Raw genomic sequence first — 27,124 nt, 5'->3', positions numbered from 1 at the left:
TTTTACAGTCCTTTCTAATTTTTAAAAACCCACATTAAGCTTTTAAGCAAATGCCGCCATTATATCAGAAATATCAACTGACGGATAATAGTAGGTACATTATTTAATTATCGGGGATTCAATCTTTAAACCAATGAGCGTCCTTTATACCTCATCAACACTCAGCCATTACATGACCACATGAGATAGTTAGTGAAAAAAATAGATACAGTGTGCTATGTATCATACTTTCTCTACTTTCTCTTCTTTAACCTTGCTAATAATTATAAATTATATTGTGAGGCAGAGGGAGATGTAGTCTTCTAAATTGATGTATTGATCCCTTGAGTAAGACTGGATCGAAGCTACACCTAAGTGTTGTTTCAGATTATTTGAAAAGTTATAGTTTGTTCACTGTATTATTTTGTCTACATGATCTCAAATAATTTTAACTAAATCAGTTGATGTTATTTAAGTCATATCTTAAATTCTTATTAAATAATTGACCATTTTTACAGTCTCACACATTGCAACAGGAATCTATATAGACAGGTAGTTTAGTCTGCAATTTAATGGCATGTAAATATTGAGAACAAAATCATTAGAAACTTCAGACATGTCACCATAAACCAGAACACCAATACATGTCATTCCCATTGGGAAAGTGTTTTCCAAATTTGATATTGAATGCTTCTTCCTTCAGAAAAATTGGCTCTAGTTTTTTATCCTGCTTTAAATGTAAGTCTGTATTGATAAATGAAAGCATTTTTTTCACAATTTTGTAGTAAGTTGCTGATACATACTAATGAGGCAATTCCGGAGCTCCTGTGAAGCTTTGTAAAGAGTTGAAAATATTCCTGGAATTGATATTTGTACTAGGAAGGCCAGAGCTTACGCTAACCAAGAGCTAATGTTTTGATTAAAATTTGACCAGGTGATAACAGATTTACTCCTTTCTCCACTTGAAGTTTCACTTAAAATGTCTTAAGGTCAAATATGGGAAATGTGTCTGAACTAGATATCTTGGGTAGTGATTGTGTCAAACTGAAGAATGCCTGCCCCATCCAAAGGAGGTTGCTGATACTCTGCTTCAGTTTAATTCACCATCTAGGAAGAGAGCTTCCGTGTCCTAGGCCTTATACATTTTCAAAAGAAGCCCAAAGCTCAACTTTAATGTGACATTTCATGTATGCTTTAAATGGTGGATCAAAAGGAAAAAAATTAACAGTGTATTGGTCAAACTCAGGCCTGGTAGCCATGTGTGGTCCAAGGATGACCAAGTCACCTGCTCCGTCCTGCATCTCTTTGCTGCGATAGCGTTCCCTTTGTTTCTCTTATGTTGTTGTTGTTATTCAGTCACTGTGTTGTGTTTGACTCTTTGTGACCCCATGGACTGCAGCACACCAAGCTTCCCAGTTCTTCACTATCTCCCAGAGATTGCTCAGACTCCTATCCATTGAGTCAGTGATGTCATCCAACCATCTCATCCTCTTTCATCCCCTTCTCCTGCCTTCAGTCTTTCCCAGTATCAGAGTCTTTTCCAATGGTTCAGTTCTTCACATTAGGTGACCAAAGTGTTGGAGCTGTTTTCTTTTTCTCACCATGTTCTAAGGGTAAATGGCCCCAGATGAAAAGACAAAGTACTCCAGGTGTTTGTGATCCTTTAAAGCACGCAGGTCACTTGGAGTATGTTCTCTATGAAACCTGAGAAGGTGTCATGAAAGCAAGATACTAGAGTTTGGAATTAGATACTTACTTGTGCGTGTGCTCAGTTGCTCAGTCATGTCTGACTCTTTGAGACCCCCATGGACTCCCCTCCAGGCTCCTCTGTCCATGAAACTTTTTAGGCAAGAATACTGGACCAGGTTGCCATTTCCTTCTCCAGGGAATCTTCCCAACCAAGGGATCGAACCCGTATCTCCTGCATTGGCAGACAGATTCTTTACCACTGTGCCACCTGGGAAGCCCATATGCTTTCTTACTTGATCTTAACTAGCTTAGTTCCTCGGAGGAGGCAATGGCACCCCACTCCAGTACTCTTGCCTGGAAAATCCCATGGATGGAGGAGCCTGGTGGGCTGCAGTCCATGGGGTCGAGAAGAGTCGAACACAACTGAGCGACTTCACTTTCACTTTTCACTTTCATGCATTAGAGAAGGAAATGGCAACCCACTCCAGTGTTCTTGCCTGGAGAATCCCAGGGACGGGGGAGCCTGGTGGGCTGCCGTCTCTGGGGTCACACAGAATCGGACACGACTGAAGCGACTTAGCAGCAGCAGCAGCAGCTTAGTTCCTAGTAACTTGCTAAAGATTGCATCTTCAGTATTACCCTTGTATCACCCAAGAAATCATGCATATTTTCTTTTTTCTCTCTTGCTCTCTTTTACTTTTCTTATTTTTCCTTCTTGCCTCCTCAAGCCAAATCCTGGGTTTTTTTCCCCCTTTAACTGTTTTCTGTTATCTTTGTGTCCAGAACGACAGCTGAAATAAAGGGGTACTTCTCAGTCGACTGTAGTTATCTCTTAGAACATATGAGAGCAAAAACATAAGCAAGGGTTAAATGCCAGATGTATTCACTCTGCTAGTACACATTTGTGGTTTAAAAAGCACACTTCATTGAATAATTTAAAATGTGTACCATCTGTTCTCTTGGGGACTAACATTGTTCATGATAGGAAAAGAATCACATGTTAAATGAATTCTAGATTCTGGGTTCTGTCATTCATAACAGCAATAGCACTGGTAGTTCAGATGACCTAGGTTTTCCTCTTCACATAATTGAGGTGACCTAGCCTTTCTTTCTCCATATAATAACACTACTGATTTCTTCCCATGGGGAAGAACAGCTAAGTACATGATTTTTCCTAAATGAAACAGGCATTTCAAGAATTCTGTCATTTCTTTTATGGAAAAAAAAATAAAAACATGCCATCTTTGAAGGTAACAGTAGATAAGCACTTGGGATTAGTATTTGCTGTCTTTATCTACTGTTTGGTGTAACTTTGTAAGAGAACTCATTAGATTGTCATATGCATATTTTAGAGACTGTGCAATCAGTTTTAGCCAGGGATTCTGTAGTCTGTGTAAATGACAGAGGGCACGAGTTGCTACGTAAACTGAATGAGTGTACTTCCGGGTGAATATTGATTTTTCTTTTTTTCCCCTGAGCTCTCACAACATTTCATGCTTGAGTCTCAGCATGGACTGTCCCATACTGACTGCAAATTTATGCATTGTTTGAGTCTTTTTTTTCCCCAAAAAACGTTGTAAGCTTTGTGAGGGGAGGGGAGGGACCATGTGTGTCCTTTAGTGTGTCTCAAAGTTTCCCATTCTGACTGATCAGTAAATGATTGATTTTTAATGCTATAAAAGAGGGGGAAGGCTATAACAAAAAAAGAAGTGTCGTTGCTTCTGGTAGCGCATGTTCAGGATGGTTTGGGTCAGTGATTTCTTTTCCTGACACCTAATTTTCAGGTGTATAAGCTGTCGATCCTTAGCTTGAGTTCTTCAAATGTGAACCTTGGGGACAATAGACTGTGGATGGAAGGGCCCCTGAGGACATTTTCAAAAGTCTACCAAACAAATTCCCAGAGCTTAATAGCCATCTATTGTCAGATAACCTTTCGGTGTTGCTTCATTCAATTCCCTCTGCTTCTCTTTAAAACCATGTGGTCCCTCCTGAGAGAGGATGGAATGCAGTAGACATCGTTATTCTTTGCAAAAGGTCTATGAGTCATGTCATAAAATCACCCTTGTCTTTTCGTCTCAAAGCAAAAAGGTACCAATTTATTTAAGCATTCTTAGTCTCAGTATATTTTCCTATGAAAGTTCTCCAAGCGTCACTCTTCAAGCTGAGTGAGGTCTCTCATTTGATCAAGGAGTCTTTAAAAGGCAGATTGAATTCAAAGACCCTGATATTGCAATCCTTTTTGTTATCCCACTTGACCTTCTTTCTTTTGTCCTGAGCTGTTATCTTGATGCTTTGTCACTAAATTATCTGTTTTTTTTTTTTACTTGCTTTTGGCAACCCATATTTTCATTCCCTGTACCTGTTCACTATTTGGTGTTCCCCACAAGTTACACTGCCTTGCTGCTGCTGCTAAGTCACTTCAGTCGTGTCCGACTCTGTGTGACCCCATAGATGGCAGCCCACCAGGCTCCCCTGTCTCTGGGATTCTCCAGGCAAGAACACTGGAGTGGGTTGCCATTTCCTTCTCCAATTCATGAAAGTGAAAAGTGAAAGTGAAGTCGCTCAGTCATGTCTGACTCTTAGCGACCCCATGGACTGCAGCCTACCAGGCTCCTCCGTCCATGGGATTCTCCAGGCAAGAGTACTGGAGTGGGGTGCCATTCATTGCCTTCACACGGCCTCGGTCTCCGTTAAATTGTTTTTTTATACTTCAAAGTTAACTTAATATGTGAATGATTTTTTAAGATGCTGCCTTTTGCTCTGCTCTCACGGTGCTTTCAGTCTGATTGAGAACAATATCTAGTCCCAAAGCCCATCATTATTTGCATTTGCCAATCAACACAGTATTAGTCATAACTTCACTATCACTTGTCTGGTAAATCAGGAAAGTGCTGTGAAAACAGTGTATTTTTTATCTTGGTAAGGCTTATGAAAAGATCTCTTTGGTATACTTGTAGAAATAATGGATGTATGGGCTGGATGAAAATGCAATTAAATATATATTTTAAAAATAATTTTGTTTTGTTTTGGCTGCGCGGGGTCCTGGTTGCTGCATGGTCTTTTCTCCGATTGCGGCTCTCGGGGGCTGCTCTCTAACGGTGGTGTGGCGGTTTCTCGTTGTGTTGGCTTCTCTTGTTATGGAGCATGGGTTCTAGGCACATGGACTTCAGTGGTTGTCACAGGTGTGCTCACTAGTTGTGGCTTCCTAGCTCCAGAGTACAGGCTCAATAGCTGTGGCACACAGGTGTGGTTGCTTTGAGGAATGTGGGATCTTCCCAGATCAGGGCTGGAACCCATGTCTCCTGCTTTGGTGGGTGGATTCTTTACCACTGAGCCATCAGAGAGGCCCTTAAATAGATTTTTTCTTTGCTAGTTGAACATCATAAATGAAGAATAAGGAATAAATAATACTGAATAAGGAATAGAATATTATTCATCTCATCAAATATATAGAAAAGTGGACTTGAAAGCCACAGGGAACAAACTGGAATACAGTCAGGATCAACAGTTTGCTAATAAACATGACTACAATTTTAAATTTGCAGTTAATCTGAATTGGATTATGGACTCCTAGGAAAGATAGTACATGGATTAAGAGTATGGGGTGATTTCTGTCTTAAGCTTCATTCGTGTATTTATTTTTTATTTTAAATTTTTATTGAAGTTATAGTTGATTTTCAATGTTTAAGACATACCGCAAAGTGATTCAGTTATACATGCACACACACACATATGGGCTTCCCAGGTGACACAGTGGTAAAGAATCTGCCTGACAATGCAGGAGACATATGTGGGTTCAATCCCTGTGTTGGAAAGATCCCCTGGATCATCCCTAGGGTTGATGAATCTAGGAAATGGCAACCCACTCCCGTATTCTTTGCCAGGAAAATTCCATGGACAGAGGATTCTGGCGGGGTATAGTTCATGGGATTGCAAAGATTGGATGCAGCTGAGCACACTTGCACACATATTATATGCATATGTGTGTGTGTGTGTGTGTATACTTTTTCTGATTCTCACATATAATAGGTTATACAGGACACTGAATATAGTTCTCTGTGCTGTTGTTTGTCTGTTTTATATATAGTAATGTGTATCTCTTAATCCCAAACTCCTAATTTATCCCTCACTCACCTTTTCCTTTTTGTAACCATAAGTTTGTTTTCTGTCTATGTGTCTATTTCTGTTTAATAAATAAGTTCATTTATATCATTTTTTAGATTACACATAAAAGTGATATCAAGCTGTGTTTGCCTTTCTATGTTTAACTTCCTTCACTTAGTATGATAATCTCCAGGTCTACTCATGTTGCTGCAAATAGCATTATTTCATTCATTTTAAAGTCTGCGTAATATTCCATTCGGGATACTGGTGTTGAATAGGGAAAGCTATCCTTCAGGAGTTGGTGATGGACAGGGAAGCCTGGCGTGCTGCAGTCCGTGGGGTAGCTAAGAGTCGGACACGACTGAGCGACTGAACAACTGAACTGAGTGTTCCATTGTATATACGTACCACATTTTCTTTATCCATTCATCTGTCTGGACATTTAGGCTGCTTCCATGTCTTGGCTCTTGTGAATAGTACTGCTATGAGCTTTGAAGTGCAGGTACCTTTTCAAATTAAAGTTTGTATAGTGAACAGAGAAATGCAAATGATTGTGTCTCTCTGCCCCATAATAGTTATGTCATACCTGGAATATTGGTTTAATTTTGGATACAGGTTGAAGAGGAATCAACAAACAGGAATAAGTTCAGAAGTCTGTTGCCAGGATGGTGAAGCATCTAGAAACTATGACATATTGAGAACAATCAAACTGAAATTATGTAACCTAGAAAAGAAGAGGGTGAGATGAAAGCTGTCTTTGGATCATCACAGGGTTGTCATAATAGAAAAGAATGATGTTTGATTTTGAATGACTTCCAGTCTAGGATCAAGAGATTGTATAAGTTGAAAGGTCAACTTTAGTTTGATACAAAAAACTACAATATTTGGATATGCTGAAAGCAGAGATGCTGTCTGGTGAAGCCAGATGGTTCTCATCCCAGGAGGGGCCTGAGCAGAACCAGGTACTTGCTTCTCCTTGGAGAGTGTTCATGCATTAGGAGAAAAATACATTTTCAATTACTCCTAATAAGTCTTCCAATTACAGGAACTTATTACATAAAAAGTTCTTAGCACAGTGCCTTTTATAGACTCCTTGATCAAATACTCAGGAGATATTAGCTATAATTGTTATTGGTAGTGACTAATCCATGACTTTGTAACTGAATATTTGTCTCAAGGGAATAAGTAAAGGGGAGGTGACTTTGTTTAATATTTTGGCACCAGCTTCTGTTACTAAATATCAGTAATTAAGGTAGTTAACCAGGGCCTGTGCTGCTCCTAACTGATTTACTCTGAATTTATTATCACTTTATGTTTTCTGTAATTGCCTTTTATCCTATGTTACCTGGATTTGGGATTAATTCATCACACTTAACAGGAAAATTTTAGGCAGTTGCTAAATCACAGTTGCTTATATTGTCTAGTGACTAACAATAGCAGATAGTCCATCAACAAAGAAATAAGTCAGGATAGAAAAACACATGGATCTCTTCCATTAATTAAAAGAAATGTTTCAGTTTAGGGACTTGCAGAATCTTAGTAACAATTATGTTCTATATCATGTTAGCTGCATTGGATCCTTTCCCTTTATCTCCGTAGGAGTCAGTTACAGCAGGGAAACTAGCCCTTCCACCTCTCACATCTCCTAAAGCCTGCCACCAAGGGCTCCAGGGCAGCGAGGAGCCCCCTCCTCACCCCATGCCTGACCTCCTTGTATTCTTTCCTTGCTGTGTTATTGTTTCTGTCACGTATCACCACTCTTACATATTTCTCCTCGTTATATGATCATCTCCCTACCTCTACTGGAAGGTCAGTTCCAGGGAAGCAGGCACAATTACTTGTCTGTTTCGTTTCCTGCTGGATTCCCAACACCTAGAATAGTAACTTGACAAACACTTGTTGAATGAATGATTAAAGCTTAAGTGTCCTGGAAACTGATACTAGAACGGTATCATCAATCCTCTAGGGTTACTAAGCCATTTTTGGCAGCATGGGACTGTAAACCAAAGTCACTTGGCTCCATAACCAGCATCCTCATTCTTGATCTTTCCCTTAATTACAAATAACTCTCGAATTTTGCTGTATGAACCCAGGAATCTAGAGGCATCTGACAATAGGGAAGATATTTCACTGCTATATGGATCTGAGGACAGGGGCATAACTTTTGTGTCATCTAAATTTAAGAGAACATCCAGGTCAATACTTTTACTTCCCTAATTCTTTGCCGATCCCTCTTTTCCATTTTGTTTCCTCTGGGATTTATTCGGAGTGATTAAATCTGAGTTTCTCTATTACCTGTTACTGTTTCTTGGGTCATCAGGGTAGACCCTAAAGAAGTGGGGGTACTGTGACAGATTTGGGGAAGCTGTTATGGATAAGACTCTGTCTTTGCCTTTGAATTGTTTTCACACTAGTGGCTAAGCCAGCCTTGTATATTTGCAGTTCCAGGGTGAGATGACAGCCAGGTGATTTACAGTCCAAACAATGATACTTTTGAGAGTAAAAGGAGGCACTATTTAATAATCATACAGGGAAAATATCTAGTTTTAAAAGTTAATGACTATGAAATATAAATTCAAGTCCTTTTTTTAACAACTATTTTCTGAGCACCTACAATACATAGACCAATGTACTAGGCATTGTGGATAAATCAAAGATGAATGTGTATGTATCTGCCCACCTCGTGGTTTGTAATCCACTTGAGAGAGAACATTAACAACTTAATTAATATAGGGAAGTAAGTGATGGCATAAGTAGAATATAAACTCAGAGTAATGTTAGTCAACCACAGGTTTCAAATAGGATCACTAATGTGTCAACTTTTTATTTCTATCTCACAGTATGGTCGTTTGAAGTGAGTCCTTCCATGATGCATGAATTGGACATCAAATGGATTTATGACTTCTTTTCCTAGATAAGAGTTATAGCATTTATTTCTTTTGTGTATATATAGTAAGTGTTCAACTCATGCTGGCTGGGTAGCTAGCTGAGGTAGAGGAACAAGTTGAAATATTTTTTTTTAAAAATCATCCAGCTACCAAATATAGAACAGTCTTTGCCAAAGACACCTCCTCTTTGCTTGATGAACTAGTTGACAGAGTAAGAACTTGCAGCAGTATTGTTTTTCATCTTCCATTTTGTAATGATAGAAGACATTTGATTATTTGGAAATTAAGCACTAACCTGTTTTAATTCTTTCCACTGCTTCCTACTGTTGGAAATTCTGCAGCTGAATATTGGCAACAGTTTGTATCTTGGCAAGCAAATGATGCTGTTTAAGGACAAAAGTGTAGGAAGTCGTATAGGACATCTGTTGCAGAAGTCATGTTGTCAGAGCCCATTATGTTTATTAAACTCATTTGTTTCCATTTTCATACATTCTAAAGCAAAATGTCACTCTGTTTAACATTCAAACAGTTTATAAAGAGTTTGGAGGTATAAATTGTGTGGGCCTACCTGAGACTTCAATGAATGAGCATCACTTTGTTCAGTTGATTTTATTGCTGCTTTAAGCTTTGCGTATATAATAGGTTCGTTGAGATAAGATTATCAGTAGTCAAGGGCCTTTGTTAGGTGTGAAACTGAAACCAACAGAATTTCCTGCCCCTGTTATATGATAGTGGGATCGAGCTACTTTCCCATCCCTGTGTTAAAAAAAAAATGAGAATGAGAAAAAATAACTTAGCTGCTTGCTTCCCTAGCTTCTTCTGATAAGGTACTCTTAAGACCCTGTCCAAGGGAGTTCACGGACAGTCCAGTGGTTAAGATTGTCTTCCAGTAGAGGGGATGCTGGTTCAATCCCTGGTTGGGAGCAAAGATCCCACGTTCCTCATAGCCAAAAATAAATGAATAAATAAAATAGAAGAGAAGCAATGTTGTAATAAATCCAATAAAGACTTTAAAAAATGGTTCATATCAAAAATCTTCTTAAAAAGTCTTAAAAAAAAAAAAAAAAGACCCTGTCCAAGGGGTCTTCTCCCTTACTGCAGTATGTTTAGTTAACTTTGTGTGATTTGCAGGTTTCTGCTGGGATTTTTGAGGAGGTGACAGTTAACAGATATAAAACTTTCAGACATTCTTCCCAATGGGACACTGTTAGATGAATACAACTTGTCTAAGAAGGTGAAAAGCTCTGGTTGATTATTCCAAACTTGCCTTATAAAATGAAGCAGTTGATTGATTAAGAAAAGTTATCCTTGCTATAAAGTTAGGCCTGTTGATGAGGCTGACTGATTTATGGGATTTCATGATTTTTCAAGTTTTAAAAGGTATGCCATTTAATGGCCAGTTTTCACAATCTGCAGACTTGAGTCAAGTTAATAATATTCCCAAGAGGCTAATTTGTGAGTCAAAATGTTAACGCTGCCTCTTATAACTGAAGGTATGACTGATCTAAGAACACCAGTTCCACATGGTACCTTTCCTAGGTAACTCTAGTCAAGAAGTCAGATTCTAGATCAGAAAGTTGTTTGTGAATATCAGTCAGGTCAGGGGGAGTTGTAGCTTTTTCATTTTTTCCTAAGATTTGTTCGATGTGGATCATTTTATGTCTTTATTGAATATGTTACGGTATTGCTTCTATTTTATGTTTTGGTTTTCTGGCTGTGAGACGGGTGGGACCTCAGCTCCCCAACCAGGGATTGAAGCCACACCCCCTGCATTGGCAGTTGGACTCTTAACCTCTGGACCCCCAGGGAAGTCCAGAAATGCAGCTCCTAAAGGAAATAGCTGACTCTTCTTTTTCCACTGCGTTTTATTTTGTAAATCATTCTTTAAGGAATTTTTTTTCATGTGACTCACTGAAACAAGTTATCTAGATTTGAAATACACAGTGCTTTTGTTATTATAAATTATTTCATTTTTTTCCAACCTAAGCATGACCACTACACCTTTTATTTGCATCTATAACAATACTATTAGCCCCCTTCATTTTAGTATATTTTCAAAATTCTAACACTGCTAAAGCTTGCAGATTCATTTTTATTGAAATATATTCCCTAATAAATAAGGCCCCTTGATTGCATAATTTTTTAAAAACAGTTCTTTGATCTGTGAATCTCAGCTTCAGTCCCAAAAGATACCCAGATTTTAGAGTCTCCCTTAGCTATAGGAACTATTTTCTTTTTGTTCACTACTCAAGTCCAAGCAATTTTATGCTAGTCTTAGCAACTGTATCTGAATACATGCCAAAGATGGTATAAACACAAAGTGCAAAAAAAAAAAAATCAATGTTTCTATTATTTTCTGCTAATGTAATTTGCTGATTCATCTCAATCAATAAATTCTCTTTTTAGTTGATGGAATCCAGATTTTGGAATTTTAATAAAATTTCACTTGTCTTATTAAAATAGTAACACGAGACATTCTAGAATGTTTAGATAATATAAGTAGGAGAAAAGCAAAAAATTAAAATTATCTGTTTCTTCCCATCTGTATATATACATATATATTTATATTCTGATGTGTATTATTTTTATTCTCTTGTTCTCAATATATGAGTATATTTTTTTATTTGTTGAAAACAATCTCATACTGTTATACTGTTTTATAACCTAGTTTTTGACTGTTAATATTTTATGAATTTATCTCCATGTCATTAGATGTTATTTCAGATGCCTAATTCCCACAGTGTCACATAGGTTCCCACTGAGGGTGCCACATAGTCTATCCATTTCTTATTCACAAATTGGGACAAACATTAGCCTAATAAAAGCTGATTACTCCTGTTCCTCCAAAAACATCTATGTACCGGAGAATTTCCCAAACACATGTGGCTATGGAATTCATGTGTTTGTCTATGTTATGTGCTTAAGATGCTAGTTAGTATATCTTAGTGTAGTCTCTTTTTCAACATAGTCATTTTATTGAATTCATAAATATTTATATTGAATGGATATTCCATTTTTTCCCAAGCATTTGGACATTAAGGAAATTTACATCCTTTTATTAATTTGGGAAACACTGTGATGTCCTTCATGGTAAATCTACGTATGGACTTGGAGTATTTCCTTCAATTTGAAACCATTTTGTCCAAGACTATATGAAGTATACTATGTGGAGTTTCAGAAGAAGATTATCATAGCATTAATAGATTATTATCTTAGATTATTATAGAAGGATGTTTAATTGATGAACTTGAAATATTCCAGTTGTGTTCTCAAAGCATAGAACATGATTAAATAAAGGCATAACCTGTGATTAAGCAGGTAGTTGAACAACTACTTTGATAATTTAATTCTTGAACTGAAATTGTCTGCCCAGACAGACACATCTCTGACATCCCCAGCTAAAACCCATGAACATTCCTCATTCCCTGAGAAGAGACTTCACATTCACGTTGGTGGTTGTTTTTGTGAAATGTTTGTGTTTGGTAGAATGCAGTGAGTAGTTTGACTACTTCAAATGTATTTCGGTAGTTAATAATTATTCTGGAAGAGTAGCTGAGAATGAAGGATTTAGGAGAAAGTTAAGCGAGTCTTTGGGACATCCAGCGCCTTTATAATTTCAGCTGCTTTATTTAACAAGCAAACGTGGTTTAGGTGCTAGAGTTGCAAGTGAAATAAGGCAGAATGTCTGCCCTCCAGAAACGCTGGTGCCACAGGGAGAGTTATAAATGCATGAAGAGCTGTGAAACAGTGAGTTAGAATCATATGTGGCTGGGAAAAAACATATGAGGGGCATCTCAATAAAACTGAGGAATGGAGAACATGTTTTGGAAGAGATGACGCTTAAAAGGAGTCAGCCAGCTGGAAAAGGGAGAGAAAAGTACGCTGATCAGAGGACTTTTCATCTTGAAGTTCCAGTGGTGTGAAAGAGCCAGACTTCCCAGGATACTACCAGGGTTATCCATGACAGATACAGGAGTGGACATCAGTGCAAGGTCAGAGGGGATCTCTGTGCTAAGCTTTGGATCTTAAATGTTGAGCTTTATTACTAAAGAAATGTAAAGTCGTTGAATGATAATAAGCAAAATAGTCACATGTTCAGATTCTCATTTAACAATGATCTACATGATATTCAAGTGAAGAATGGAATTAAGAAGAAAAAGACTGGAGATATTAACTCTAGGCAAAATATGAAAAAAAAATTAATTAATTAATTTCAAGTAAATACAATCTGCCAAGAGGAATAGCATAGTCTGCCTTTTGGAGCCAGATTAACTGGTTCCTAACTCTGATTTCACTCTGGAGACTCTGATCAGGGGGTGTACCTCAATCTCCCTGTGCCTTGCTTTTCTCATCTACAAAAGGGATATAATGACAGTGCTGAACTCAATTATTTTATGAAGACTAAAAGAGCTAATTATAGTGTGTAGTGCATAGAAATCATCTGCTGTTATTACTATCATTGCTAATGTAATATTGTTATAAAAATAGAACATTTTTATAGTGTAATAATATGCTATTTACTGTAATATATTATTCAATTTGTTCATGTCTTTAGGATTTGTGGCCTGGTTAGAAATGACTGTCAGGTGGGTGGCTGCATGGCAAGAGAGCTAGAGAACACAGGAAGAAAAATGTTTGGGGAGATAGGGAAGGAGAAATGATGTGAATTAAATGCTGGAATGAAGCAGTTGTGGGACTTCCAAATGGAATTTTCTTGTGAGCCGGTGAATATAATGGCAGAAAGGTACGGACTCTGGAAGGAGATGTGAGAATTTATTAGCACGTCGTGACTGTTTGATGCCACTGGGTTGGATCCATTTGCTGGGAAATGCGTAGGTCAGAAAGTGAGAAGAGCTTTGACAGCTGAAGGTGGATATGAACACCAGCGGAGTTGCTTGCTGGTTTGGGTGTGAGAGAGAACACAGCGGGTAGGAGGAAGTCTTCCCAGACCACAAGTAAGGAAAAATGGTTCCGCTGATTCTGGGCTTTGATAAGGTCACAACCAGATGATTTCCTGGTGTCCTGAAAGAATTCCTTCAGCTTTCCAATTTGCCAAACCCATGATGCCAGGGTAGAGCTTTCAGCTGAAAGAATCTTCTTTGATAAATATTGGAATTTTTAGAAGAGAAGTCCTGTGGCCTCAAACTGTTACTTCCTAGCCATTGCTTTTCATTGCTGTTAAGGACATGACCAGCATTGGACCTCTAATATACAAAAAATTGGTGTTCTTAATACCCTAATCTGATTTCTGCCCTTGTTTTAGAATCATGGGGTTGACAGGTGAGATTTGTGCTGGATTTTCCTGCCTTTCTAGTGATCATTCCTTAGTGAGATCTGAGCCCTATCTTGCTGTGAACCTGTTAACTTGAACATTAAGTTCTCCCTGGTGTTAGCATTTTCCCTAAGGTGGAGTCACCGACTGCTTCTGCCCAGCCTCAGAGAAAGGGAATTGTGTAAGATAGGAAGGTTTAACTTTGCCTCAAGGCCACCACTGCTAATTGGCCATCGTTCTCAGGGATTCTAAATTCTTGGCAGGTTAGATTTTAAATGTAATCCCTTCTCATCTCAACTTGAGTACAAGTAATCCCCTGGAAATGCCGTCAGCTTGTGGTAAATCATTGCCCAGGTACAAGCAAAAATGCCCCTGTGAGGAAAATCAAGGAATTTTACCTAGCAGTGAATATATATTTTCTCTGATAAAGGTTTATGTCTTACTCTTCAGGTTTTTTTTTTTTTTCCCTACCCCTTTTAGGAAATTCTTATATGATGCAGTTCTTATTCTCTAGTATTGGACAAAGACCCATAAATCAGTTTACAGATAAAAATATTATACATGTGTTCTTAGGACCCTAAGATGGGACAGTAGGTCCAAAGGGCCCCTTAAATTTGAAAACTATAAATTATGCACAGTTATACATCAAAGTTGTACATCACAGTTAGTTGGTAATCATTAGGCACTACCACCGTGTTGTAGAATTATATGATATTTCCCTGACTCTGAAATATTAGTAAGGAAGGTATACCAAGGACTGGACTGGAAACGTGGAAGGAACTCTATTGGTATTTTATCTCCCATTGGCTATAAAAATTAAGCAAAAATTCTTGGCTGCCTCTCCTCTACTCTGGTGTATTCTCTCATGTTGATGAGGCTCAAGTCTTCTCCCTGGTATATCTCAGTTCAAGTAGGCTGCCCTTTCCTTCATAGGAACCCTAATAACAGTTTCATTTTTGCAAGGAACCATATGCAATCACTGGACGGTTTGGAGTGCTGGCTACTTTATTTTTCTGCTCTAAAGGAACAGACTTGAATGTCAGGAGAGAGTGTTTTCAAGGGTGTGGGAAATAGACCTTTTCTGACATGACTTTTAGGACTGTGTACTGCCATAGGCTACGAAAGGGAGAACTGCACAGAATTTGGGATCTAGGAACCCACTTTCAGAAATAAAAGCTCCAACCGTTAAGAATATATTGACAAATATGTTTACTGTTTATAGAAGCCCAAAATTATATGTCTACCACTAGACGATTGGTTGAATAAATAATAATGCATTCATTCTGTGGGGCCTTATGTAATTGTTAGAAAGAACATACTAGATTTCTACGTATTGCCTGAAAAAAAATCCATGAATGCTTTTAAGCACAAAAATATTTGTAGATTATATAAAGTATAATCCCACTTTATAGAAACAGGATGGAGAAGCCCTGTGTATTTGTCAGTGTGTATGTATATTGTGTGTGTATGTATATGTCTGTAAATGCAGTGACAGATAGAATTAGTGTACAGAAAATTAGTAATATTAATTCATAGGAAAAAGAAATAAGGGTTTTATTTATATACCTCTGTGTCATTTCACATGTTAAAATGACCAAGTATCATTTTGTAATAAAAAAGTACAAAAAGGAGAATCATTAGATAGGCAATAGTGAACTGAAGTTGCTCAGTGGTGTCCAACTCTTTGCAACCCCATGGACTGTGGCCTACCAGGCTCCTCCGTCCATGGAATTTTCCAGGCAAGAGTACTGCAGTGGGTTGCCATTTCCTTCTCCAGGGGATCTTCCCAACCCAGGGATCGAACCCGGGTCTCCCGCATTGCAGCCAGACGCTTTACCATCTGAGCCACCAATGGAAAATTATCTTCTCTTTTGAACTTAAAAAAAAAATCTGAATTTAAATGATGTGGTTTAAACCCAAACATTGTTTGAATTTGGCCACTACAAAATAAAATACAGCTTTCTTTCAGCAGACTTTGTGTTTGCCTGGGTCTCAGGTCTCTTAAATAAATAGGTTGTGTTTATTCAAATCCTGGATAAGAAATCATTTTTCAAACATAAAAATTACCCTGCATAGAACTCTGAACTCCTGTCTTGAGACTGCACATGAGGACCGCAGTGGTTGTATTACTAGAATACCAGGAAATGAGGTGAGTTATTGAAAACTGCCGGCTCATGAAAGCTCTAACTTCTCTCTGAGATTTGTAGCTCTAGGGAGAATTTTGGAACGATTTCCAATTTCTCCAGTTCGTCTTTCGTTGTTATGGGGGAAAAAAATGACTTTCAAGTAGTAAAGAATTTCCCGTCAGTTTTTTTGATAGCTTTCCATCCAGCGATCAGCTAGGTTCCTTCTGAGAGAATATTTCTAATAAGAAAAAAAATCAGTTTCAAAGTCCAACGCTGACCCCTTTTTTATGTTCCTGAGGCTGAGTTCAGTTCTATTGTGAACCGTAATTTATGAGGCAGAACCCACAATTTTTGGACCAGCAAATTGGAAAACCAGCGTAATCATTTCCATGTGCCCATCTCATTTTCTAAGGATCTGTAATAAGTTTAGGAAACAGTTTCCCCCCTTTGAAAACCTACCAAATAATTGATTATTTCCTCCCTCTCAGATGCATGTTCTGTGTGTAGTGTTACTCTGATTTCCCAGCCGCTGTAACATTAGGCTGATGTTCTTTTAGACTTCAGACAATAATGGATTAAACCTTGCTGCCTACTCAGAGATCTCGTCTGAGTGGAAATAGGTTTTTGTGGCACTACAGAATTTTTACCTCATCTACTCAGCCAATAATTGGTCAGAGCACTGATTCTGGTTAGAAATAAGCAACAAGCTTCCTGTATCCATGAAAAGAAAACAAGCGAATGCGTGTAGCCTCTGAGAAACACGGGTTTACTTTTAAAGCGAAGCAGCATCCAACGACTAGAGAGCAGCATATGTCTGAAATCCACTCTCTGACACGTTCTTTCCAGCATTTCCCAGGAATGCTGGGCTGACTCCTAAGACTTGTTTTTACTTCCTGCCTTTTGGATAAAAATGAGTTTGCCAACCAGCTGTGAATACCTAGCCCTGGGGAAGATGGCTAGATTCCGAAGCCCTGCATATGTTCATGGATCACCTTATGCAACCAACAAGCCCATTGACATTAAGCCACAGAGGAGACGGTAACTGCTTTCCTTTCTTCTAGCTGTTTGTCTGTGAAAACGTGTTTTGTTGCCCGTTAGTAACTGCTTTGGAGGTCTGCTGAGCTGGGCAGATCAGGGTGAGAGGTTAGTTCTAAAATTCAGCATACTAGATAGCTAGAAAAAAAATTAACCAAAGAGGAAAGAGAGCTGGAAAATATTCTTAGCTTAGCTGTTAGCAAAAGCTGATACGGTTTCAGGGTCTGTAGATTTTAGGAATTTAAGAGATTACTAGTGCTTATACTACCTTCAGAATCATCTACGGTGAATATTTCACAGAGGATTTTCCTGAATAATGGATATATTTATAAAATCTCTTATCACCAGATTCCCAGTATCTCACAATCTACAGATAACATTCCTTAATGCCTACGTATGATAAATAGGTTCAAATTCTATAAAAAGTATTGATTTACATGTGGTCACTACAGAGGCCAGAATAGGCTTAGATATTTTTCCTCTAAAGAAGATGTCATTTCTAGATCAAGGTTCCAAAATTGTGCTATCTCACAGTCTCCACAAAGACCCACATCACACATACACACACACACACATACACACACTCTCTCTCTCTCTCTCTCTCTCTCTCTCTCTCACTCACTACCCAGACCAGCTCACGTTGTATAATTAAGAGTTTCAAAGTTGAACTGAGTGTTTTCATTACAAGAAAAGTGCAGTAAAAAAACCCTTTCCTATCTTCCAGCCTTTTTACTGCAGTGTAAAAATAGGGTTGATATATTTGACAAATGGGTCTAAAACTAATCCCTCAATTTAGGTTTTATATAGTCGTTATATTCAGTTTTTTCAGAATGAACTTTGGGAGCCTTTTTCAATGAGACTCTATTCTCTGTTAAAATGCCAATTCTCCATAACTGTATGAAATCTTGAAATCAGAATCCAAAATTCAAAAAACAACATAACTTAAAGACTATCATTATCAGCCTACACTTCTATTTTTCCTTTTCTTATGATGCATGCATAAACTCACACATAAAGGATATATTTTGCCAAACATGACCTTATTTGTAAACATAGAGGAACATTCAGATATTTAAGTGATTTTTTTTCTACAAGTTTCCAAACTCTCAGAAATGCCTTGGGGTTAGTTTTTCAACTGTAAAAAAAAATAATAATAATAATGGGAATGAACTTTAAAATTTTTTTGAGAGGAGAAATATTCAGTTCTCTTCCCCAAGTACCAAGGCTCTTCCTGTCGACCTCTAGGACCAGTTGAATTTAAAACACGCTGGCAGTAACTAGCAACTGAGTGAGAGAACATGAGGAAAATGTATCCTGAGACTCCCTACACAGCTCAGTTTTAATCAGTTGCCCAACTCCCTACTGTAGTTAGGGGTGTGACACCCACACCACAAGACGCCAAAATGTTATTAGTCATGAAAACGTAACCTTCTTCCATAATAGGGGATGTTGAGTCTTGAAAGCCTACTTGAAATGGATATGCAATACAGGTTGATAGAACTGTTGCCTATAGTTTTTTACTAACATCGCATTTATTGAGAGAGACATAGAGGTTATGGCATTGGCTTGAAACCAGTTAAAGAGGGTTCAATTCCTTCCTTTTTTATTTTAAGTTTACATCAGTAAGGTCTTCAGACACATCAATGCTGTGTTCCTATTCACATTACCTTACCTTTTTTCCACCTAAAAGTAATCAACTTCCTGTGTAAGTTAGCAGAATTGTGTGTTTATATAAGCTGATAAGTATATGTATGTAGTGTGGACTCGGCATGTTGCATTGTACCCAGACAAGTTCAGACTTATCTTCAGTCACTCTTTACACTGAGTATTACAATGTATTTTGCAAGCAAATATCCTTGCAAGGTGTTTGACAATAACCAGTATTTTGCAGTGTAGACCTCAAATTTGTAAAAATATCAGGTCGAGCTTGTTCTTCAGTACAATACATTGCTTATTATATACAGCAAGTAAATCAAATGAGTGGCCTTTTGCTTAAGATATGTAGTCATTAAATCATTATATGTAGAGCTTCTATCCCATAGAAGTATAACTCTGAAAACAAACTTGTAATGAAAACGATGGTTGGAGGGGATGGATAAATGGGTGAAGGAAGATCCAAGTCATCAGTGGTGCCTTTCTATTGTGTAACTCATATTTTCAAGTTGTACATTGTGAAACCTTTATTTGAACTTCTTTTTAATTTGCTGAGAAGTCAGTACATCCGGAACAGTGGTAGATTATTATTATAGATGCACTGCAATCGACCCCGAATTAAATGGTGAGGTTTCAGAATACTTGCTGGGAGTCCTCTAAGATTTGTTTAAGACTACATGTTTAAGTTTCCTTTCATGTAGTTACATTTGTGCTCTTTGGCAGAAAGGATACTGTTTTGATAATTACCAAAAGGGAGGGAAGGAAAAAGGGATGAAGCCCGGAAAACAACTAAAGAAGAGGAGCTGTATGTTGGCGTTCTAACTTAGTGAATGAAGTGTAATATTGAGGTGGTAAAAAGAAATATGGCTTTTCATTAAGTGGAGAGAATAAAGTAGGAAATCTAATTGTATCAAAATATACCTCAATTTGAGTTCAAGTATATCCTTATAAAACAATGACTTGTTGAAAGAACAGCATGTTGCCTTGGAACACAGGGAGGTAATTTCCAAATTGAGAATGAGCAGCATTGTAAGTGTGACCACATGGTCACTGGAGAGTTCTGAATTCTTATTTCAGGAGCAGCAGTCAGATTAACAAAGAAGCTAACACTCCTAAATCTTAATTAATCTCAGTGTTGAAGAGAATGACAGTCTTATCATCTGTGATTCTAATAATTTACTATATTCATGTTTTTAAAAAAATTTCCTCTAATATTTTGTAGCCTCCACAAACTCAAGGACTCTATTTTTACTCTTGCGAAAAATAGCTTTCTTTAAATTTTATAATACTTTGATGTCCCTGATACATAGAGAATAAGTAATCAGATTTAATCTGGCTTTTCCACTTCATCCTCACCCAGTCAGGCTGCAGGATTTTTGAGTGTATGGATTGCTTCTTGCTCGCTGCCACATCCGTGGTGCCCAGCATAGAGCCAGGCACAGATTGGACAATAAATTATTTAGGAAATAAATGATGAGAAAGTGTGTGTTACCTATCTTGGCATAGGTGTAAGTGTCCCTTCTCTGAGTACCATCATATGGAGTCTTTGGCAAGACCTTCCATACAGTAAAAATGAGAAGTCACTGTGGAGGGGAGAGAGGAAGGTTCCTAGAGGAAAGTGATATTGAAACTGTCAGAAACCGTGATAGAAGCACAAAAGTGGATACAATCAGTTACAAAGATTGGGAAATGTAAGCCCTAGTTCCCTTTGTCCTGCAGTAGTATTAAACTCAGAAAACATTTTTTTTTTTGGCAAAATTAGCAACAAATATTGGGAGCAGTGAAAGAGGCGTGTCAGACTCAACAGCAGTCAGGTACAGAAAATACCTGTGCTCCTGGGCACTTCTCACAACCCAGCACCTCTGGGTGCTCACGCGTCTCAGCAGCTGTGCCCCGTGTCTCTGGCTGGCAGGCCTCTGTCCTGAGCTGCTCTGGGGTCCCTCCTGCTTCCCAGTTTCTTCTCATTCTCTCCATTCTTTATGCGCCTTCTTTCCTGTAGTCTGTGGGCTTAGAAAAAAGGATATAGGAATAAATACTAGGAGTCTGAGTCTGCGTTAATCAGCCTCTTTTCTCCTTGAGAAAAGATTACACTAGCGCGCTTAGATTTCTAATCACTCATCCAACTTCCATTTACTCAAATTAATATTACTTTTAGTTCATTAGTAGTAGTAAAAGAAATAAACTGTTAGTTTGCTAGGGCTGCCATGACAAAGGCTGAATGGCTTAAACCGCAGAGATTTATTTTCTCAGTTTTGGAGGCTTCGAGTCCACAATCAGAGTGGTGCCAGGTTTGGTCTCTCCTGGCCCCTCTCTGCTTGGGGTGCAGATGGCCGTCTTCTCACTGAGTCCTCACATGCTCTTGGCTCTGTGTCTGCACCCTGGTCAATCTGTGGGTCCGAATGTCCTCTTACGAAAAGACCACTAGGCAGATTGGGTAAGGGACTCATTTGAACAGCCTCTCTCATCCTCTCTTTAAAGACTGTCTGCAGATACAGTCACATTCTGAAGTACAGGGGGTTAGGCATCTCCACATGAATTTCGCGGTGACACAGATTAGCACATAGCAAATTGTATTCATATAAATGCTTTGAGATAATGACTGTGGAAGGAGACAGGAATTGGACTATGATTCCTCAGTAATTAGGGGCCTCCTGATTATAAAAAAAAAATGTTCAATCAATGAGTCTGAACTTGCACAAGTGATATATTCAAAGTATAAGTGAATACATCCCACTTTCCGTACCAAAGGAAAACAGTTACACATTGTGTACAGTCAATCTTCATCAAATATAATGTATTTCACTAGGAATATATCATCATTCAAACAGAGACCAGATCAGCATTTGCTTTTCAATAACCCTTTTTGAAAAAGTGGTTATTAAATTTATTATCAGTGTAGCCAGTAGTTTTCAACTGGAACTTTTGGCAATGTTTAGGACATTTTTGATTTTAAGTTGTGCGGGCTCACTCGCTCATTCATATCTGACTCTTTCAATCCCACATATTGTAGTCCACCAGGCTCCTCTGTCCATGGGATTTCTCAGACAAGAATACAGGAGTGGGTTGCCATTTCCTTCTCCAGGGAATCTTCTAGACCCAAAGATTAAAGCCGAGTCTACAGGTAGAAAAACAGGATGATGTTTGTTTGGTGTTGGAGAAGACTCTTGAGAGTCCCTTGGACTGCAAGGAGATCCAACCAGTCCATCCTAAAGGAGGTCAGCCCTGGGATTTCTTTGGAGGGAATGATGCTGAAGCTGAAACTCCAGTACTTTGGCCACCTCGTGAAGGGTTGACTCACTGGAAAAGACCCTGATGCTGGGAGGGATTGGGGGCAGGAGGAGAAGGGGACGACAGAGGATGAGATGGCTGGATGCCATCACTGACTCGATGGACATGAGTTTGGGTGAACTCTGGGAGTTGGTGATGGACAGGGAGGCCTGGTGTGCTGCAATTCATGGGGTCGCAAAGAGTCGGACACAACTGAGCGACTGAACTGAACTGTACATACTACTGTGTATAAAATAATCAACAAGGACCTACTGTATAGCACACAGAACTATACTCAATATTTTGTAATAACCTGTTAGGAAAAAAATCTGAAAAAAAACTTATGTATGCATAACTGAACTACTTTGCTGAACATCTGAAACTAACACAACATTGTAAATCAACTGTACTTCAACTGAAAAAAAGAAGAATTATTCAACCAAAAATCCCCAAATCCCAATAGAGCTGAGATTGAGAAACTTGTATAAACAAATTGGATTGGGGAATACTTTGAAGCTCTTTGATAATTAATTGAAGCTCTTTGATTGATCCAGATAATTGATATTTTTTATGTATTCATGAAAATACCTTCATCTTTCTCATGGTAACCACTAGATGATGCTCTCTTAGCCTGGTTAAAAATAACCATTGCCACACTTTTTAAATGATCTAAAATGTTCAGTGATTCAGACAGCTTTATTGGATTGTCAGAGCCTATTATTATTTCAGTAGAGCTACCATGAAGATTTCATTACAGAAAGCTGAATAAATGATCTAATACATTCTTGTAGCTCCAGGCTAGGTACTAAACATTGATATGCTTTGCAAGGTGAAGTAAAAAATACTGGGTAAAATTGCACAAAAGATAACAAATATTGAGTGACCATCCCATTGACCTGGTAGAATGAAGACTCTTGTCACCTGTTCCCATGCCTATGTACATGGGTACATGTTTTGTGAATGTGTGAGCAAAAAGTAGATTTTCATCATAACCAGCTCATCCTAGCAGGAGAGAACAAATTTCATAAGGGGAAAATGTAGTACTTTCTCAGATAAAAGGTACTTCTTTTCAATAAATAAAGCTCCTAATTATCATCAGGATTTAGTCTAACACTGCTTTCATCTGGGGAAAAGTTATTGGCAATAATATTTGAACTAGAATGTGTATTTCCAGCTCCTCAGGCTCTCCTCAAATCCAAAGCAGTATATACAAATATCTACTAGCTAAGGGATCTCCAGAGAAATTAAACTCAATATATTTGTAATTGAAATTACCCAGGGTCCCTCCGCATATTCTGTGATCCATGGCACTTGCCAAAAAGTCATCCTAAATGCTTTCTCTGCCTCAGCCTACACTCTCCATCACTGTCTGTTATCAGGTACATTCTTTCTTCTTCCTTTTGTTGCCCTTCCCAACACACTATCCTTGTTAGGCCCTCATTTTCTTTTGCCTGAAAGACTCATAGCCTCATAATTGATCTCTTTATCATTCTATCATCCTCTTCCTGACTGTCATTCTTTAAAATTTCGTGATGCTTCTCTGCTTACACCAATAGCCTTTCATTGCCTATAAAACATCTCGCTTCCAAATGTCCATGGTCTACCTCCTCCATATCTTGTATCCTTAGGAATAAATCCCTCTCATCATCCACGTATACTCTGCATTTTAGATGTAAAGAGCTACTAACTATACCTGTTCTTGGCCTGTAGGTCTCCTCTTCCCCCTCTCTGTGATGAACCCCAGCTCCTCCTGCAGATCTTTTTCGTTAATCCTTCCCTAATTCCCTATTTCCAAAATTAAGTTTCTCCTTTATCTAGCTGTTGTCTCTTTTTTTATGTGTCTGTTGCAGCATTATCATATAAACTTCAATTATTTATATGTATGCTGTCTTTCCTGCTGTTTTATGGTGGCATGATGGAAACAGCTGTTTCAGGAAGAATAATTTGGCAATAACTTGCAACATAAACTGAAATGGAAAAGACTGGAGCCCTATCCTGATTGAAGCAAGCAGAATAAAATCCTAGCAGGAACCATTTCATTACAATTACAAAATATATAAATATATGATTACAATTGTGAGAACTGCTTAAAAGGAGACAAGGGTCCAATAAAAGTATAAATAGGTACCTAACATAGTCTGAGCATTTGGAAAATGTTTCCCTGGGGATGATGAGGCCTGAAGATGAGTAACATGTTCTATGGAGAACTAAGTGAGGCTCTGATATGAATGTTAAACTGAAAGAATAAGGTGTCTGAGCTCTAAAAAGGGAGGGCAGAGAATGGCAAAAATAAAGTGAGGGAGATTGCTCATGAGAGTGAAAGAACAAAATAAATTCTTAATTTCATTTTAGAGAAGCATTAAATGATCATTTAATGTAACTCTTTCATTGAAAATGCAATTTTAAACATATCCTTTGTGTCTTATTTATCAATGAGAATTTTAAAATATTGAAATAAACAGGTAGTATTTTCCAACTGAAGTTAGAAAAGAAAGTCTGTTTTCCAAACTATTGCCAACTACTAGTGATTAATAAAACCGGTCATAAATATTGACCTTTGTTCCTCTGCATCAGTTTAGCATTCCCCCATCACCTAGCCATACGGCCTCTGCTTTGCTAAATGGAGTGACGTGAGACTATTTAGAATACTTAGAATGTTGGCTGTTCTGATGCACAGGGGATTCTGCACAGTCACAGTGAGCTTCATGTCAGTGCATTTCTACATCCAATTAGAGACATTAAATTGCCCATCTTTTGGAACAACTTTCCGTGTGTTCTTCCTCTTTTGTTGTGTTGGCTTGTTTTTCTTTCCCACTGATTTTTCTCTTGCATTAAATAAGATTATTACATAGATAAATTCATGCCATGAAGAGAAAACTTCTGTCATCACCTGTATTTTTACTTTGTTAACCGCGTGAATGAAATAGTGAATTCTGACAAGCATTCCCGGCTTAGCATAGCACTTAACATAGCCCTGCTCCCAAGGAGATTGTATGTTGATGTAGAAGGTCTGAAAGAAGCAAAGACAAAAAATAAAGGCAGGAGGGGTGGGCAGTCAATCCACTGGTAGCCTTTAAACTAAAGTTGAAGACTTGAAACTTGCTCCATAATTCCATGTTTTCTACAGCCTCATGAGGAGGGTGACGCCCAGCAAAGAAGACAGTTTTGCCAGTGGTAATACCCTAGAGAGAAGGTTGTTGAGAAGGAAGTTACAAATGTCCAAGGGAAAGCTAATCAGCTTCCCAGACAAGATGGAATGTGTTCTAAATTTCAAAAGATGGTCAGGGCTTCATTTATGTGGTTTTCGGTAGCTCGTGTTGTTACTTATCCTTCAGGCCTCATCATCCCCAGGGAAACATTCCCTAAATGCTCAGACTGTGTTAAGTACTTACTTATATACCCTTATTGGCACCTTCACCTTCTTTTTAGCAGTTCTCACAATTGCAATCCAATATTTATATATTTTGTTGACCTAGGAGCTTCCTTCCACAGTCATTTATGGGATCGTGGGAACAGGGCGTAAGACTATGCTTTAAACCATAGTGTGTCCAGTGTTTTGTACAAGGCTTGTAACATAATAGGCACTCAGTCAATTCTTATGTGATATATTATTCTCATTGGGAATAAGAAAGTCATCAGACACAATAAATAATCATGTACCTCTTGCAGAAACATATTAAATTCATTCTAGCAACTTCCAGACTTGTGTCTTAAGCCCTGATTGCTCTTCCTTTTTACATGTATCATCATCACTGCCTTAAATTAAAACAGGGTGTTCTCATGGCCAAAATGAAACTCATTGTCTTACTTTTAAGATCTGTTCCTCTTCTTCTATTCTTTGATTAGAAGGCCTAATGGATTCAGTTCAGTTCAGTTCAGTTCAGTCGCTCAGTCATGTCCGATTCTTTGTGACCCCATGAATTGCAGCACGCCAGGCCTCCCTGTCCATCACCAACCCCCAAGTTCACCCAAACTCATGTGCATCGAGTCGGTGATGCCATCCAGCCATCTCATCCTCTGTCGTCTTCTTCTCCTCCTGCCCCCAATCCTTCCCAGCTTCGGGGTCTTTTCCAGTGAGTCAACTCTTCATGTGAGGTGGCCAAAGTATTGGGGTTTCAGCTTCAGCATCAGTCCTTCCAATGAACACCCAGGACTGGTCTCCTTTAGGATGGACTGGTTGGATCTCCTTGCAGTCCAAGGGACTCTCAAGAGTCTTCTCCAGCACCATAGTTCAAAAGCATCAATTCTTTGGCGCTCAGCTTTCTTCACAGTCCAGCTCTCACATCCATACATGACCACTGGAGAAACCATAGCCTTAACTAGACGGACCTTTGTTGGAAAAGTATATCTCTGCTTTTTAATATGCTATCTAGATCAGTCATAACTTTCCTTCCAAGTAGTAAGCATCTTTTAATTTCATGGCTGCAATCACCATCTGCAGTGATTTTGGAGCCCCCCAAAAATAAAGTCTGACACTGTTTCCACTGTTTCCCCATCTATTTCCCATGAAATGATGGGACCAGATGCCACAATCTTCATTTTCTGAATGTTGAGCTTTAAGCCAACTTTTTCACTTTCCTCTTTCACTTTCTTCTAGAGGCTTTTTAGTTCCTCTTCACTTTCTGCCATAAGGGTGGTGTCATCTGCATATCTGAGGTTATTAATATTTCTCCCAGCAATCTTGATTCCAGCTTGTGTTTCTTCCAGCCCAGCATTTCTCATGATGTACTCTGCATATAAGTTAAATAAGCAGGGTGACAAAATTCAGCCTTGACATACTCCTTTTCCTATTTGGAACCAGTCTGTTGTTCCATGTCCAGTTCTAACTGTTGCTTCCTGACCTGCATACAGGTTTCTAATGGATAACTCCCCAGTTACCCAAACTAGAAACATCGGAGTCACTGTATTCATCTCCCTTTATTTCATCTCACTCCTTCATCACCAGGTTCTCTTTTACCTGCTAATAAATTCTTATATCAGACACTTCCATTCTGTCTTTGCTAACACTGCCCATTAATGTAGTCCGCTATTAGGACCTCTTATATGATCTGCACGTCATTGGTTTCTGTATAATCCACCCAGAATGACTTTATGTGGATGTTTGTTGGATT

The sequence above is a fragment of the Oryx dammah genome, unplaced genomic scaffold (assembly GCF_014754425.2).
Source record: "Oryx dammah isolate SB20612 unplaced genomic scaffold, SCBI_Odam_1.1 HiC_scaffold_20, whole genome shotgun sequence".
NCBI lineage: Eukaryota > Metazoa > Chordata > Mammalia > Artiodactyla > Bovidae > Oryx > Oryx dammah.
This window is presented reverse-complemented; position numbering follows the sequence as displayed.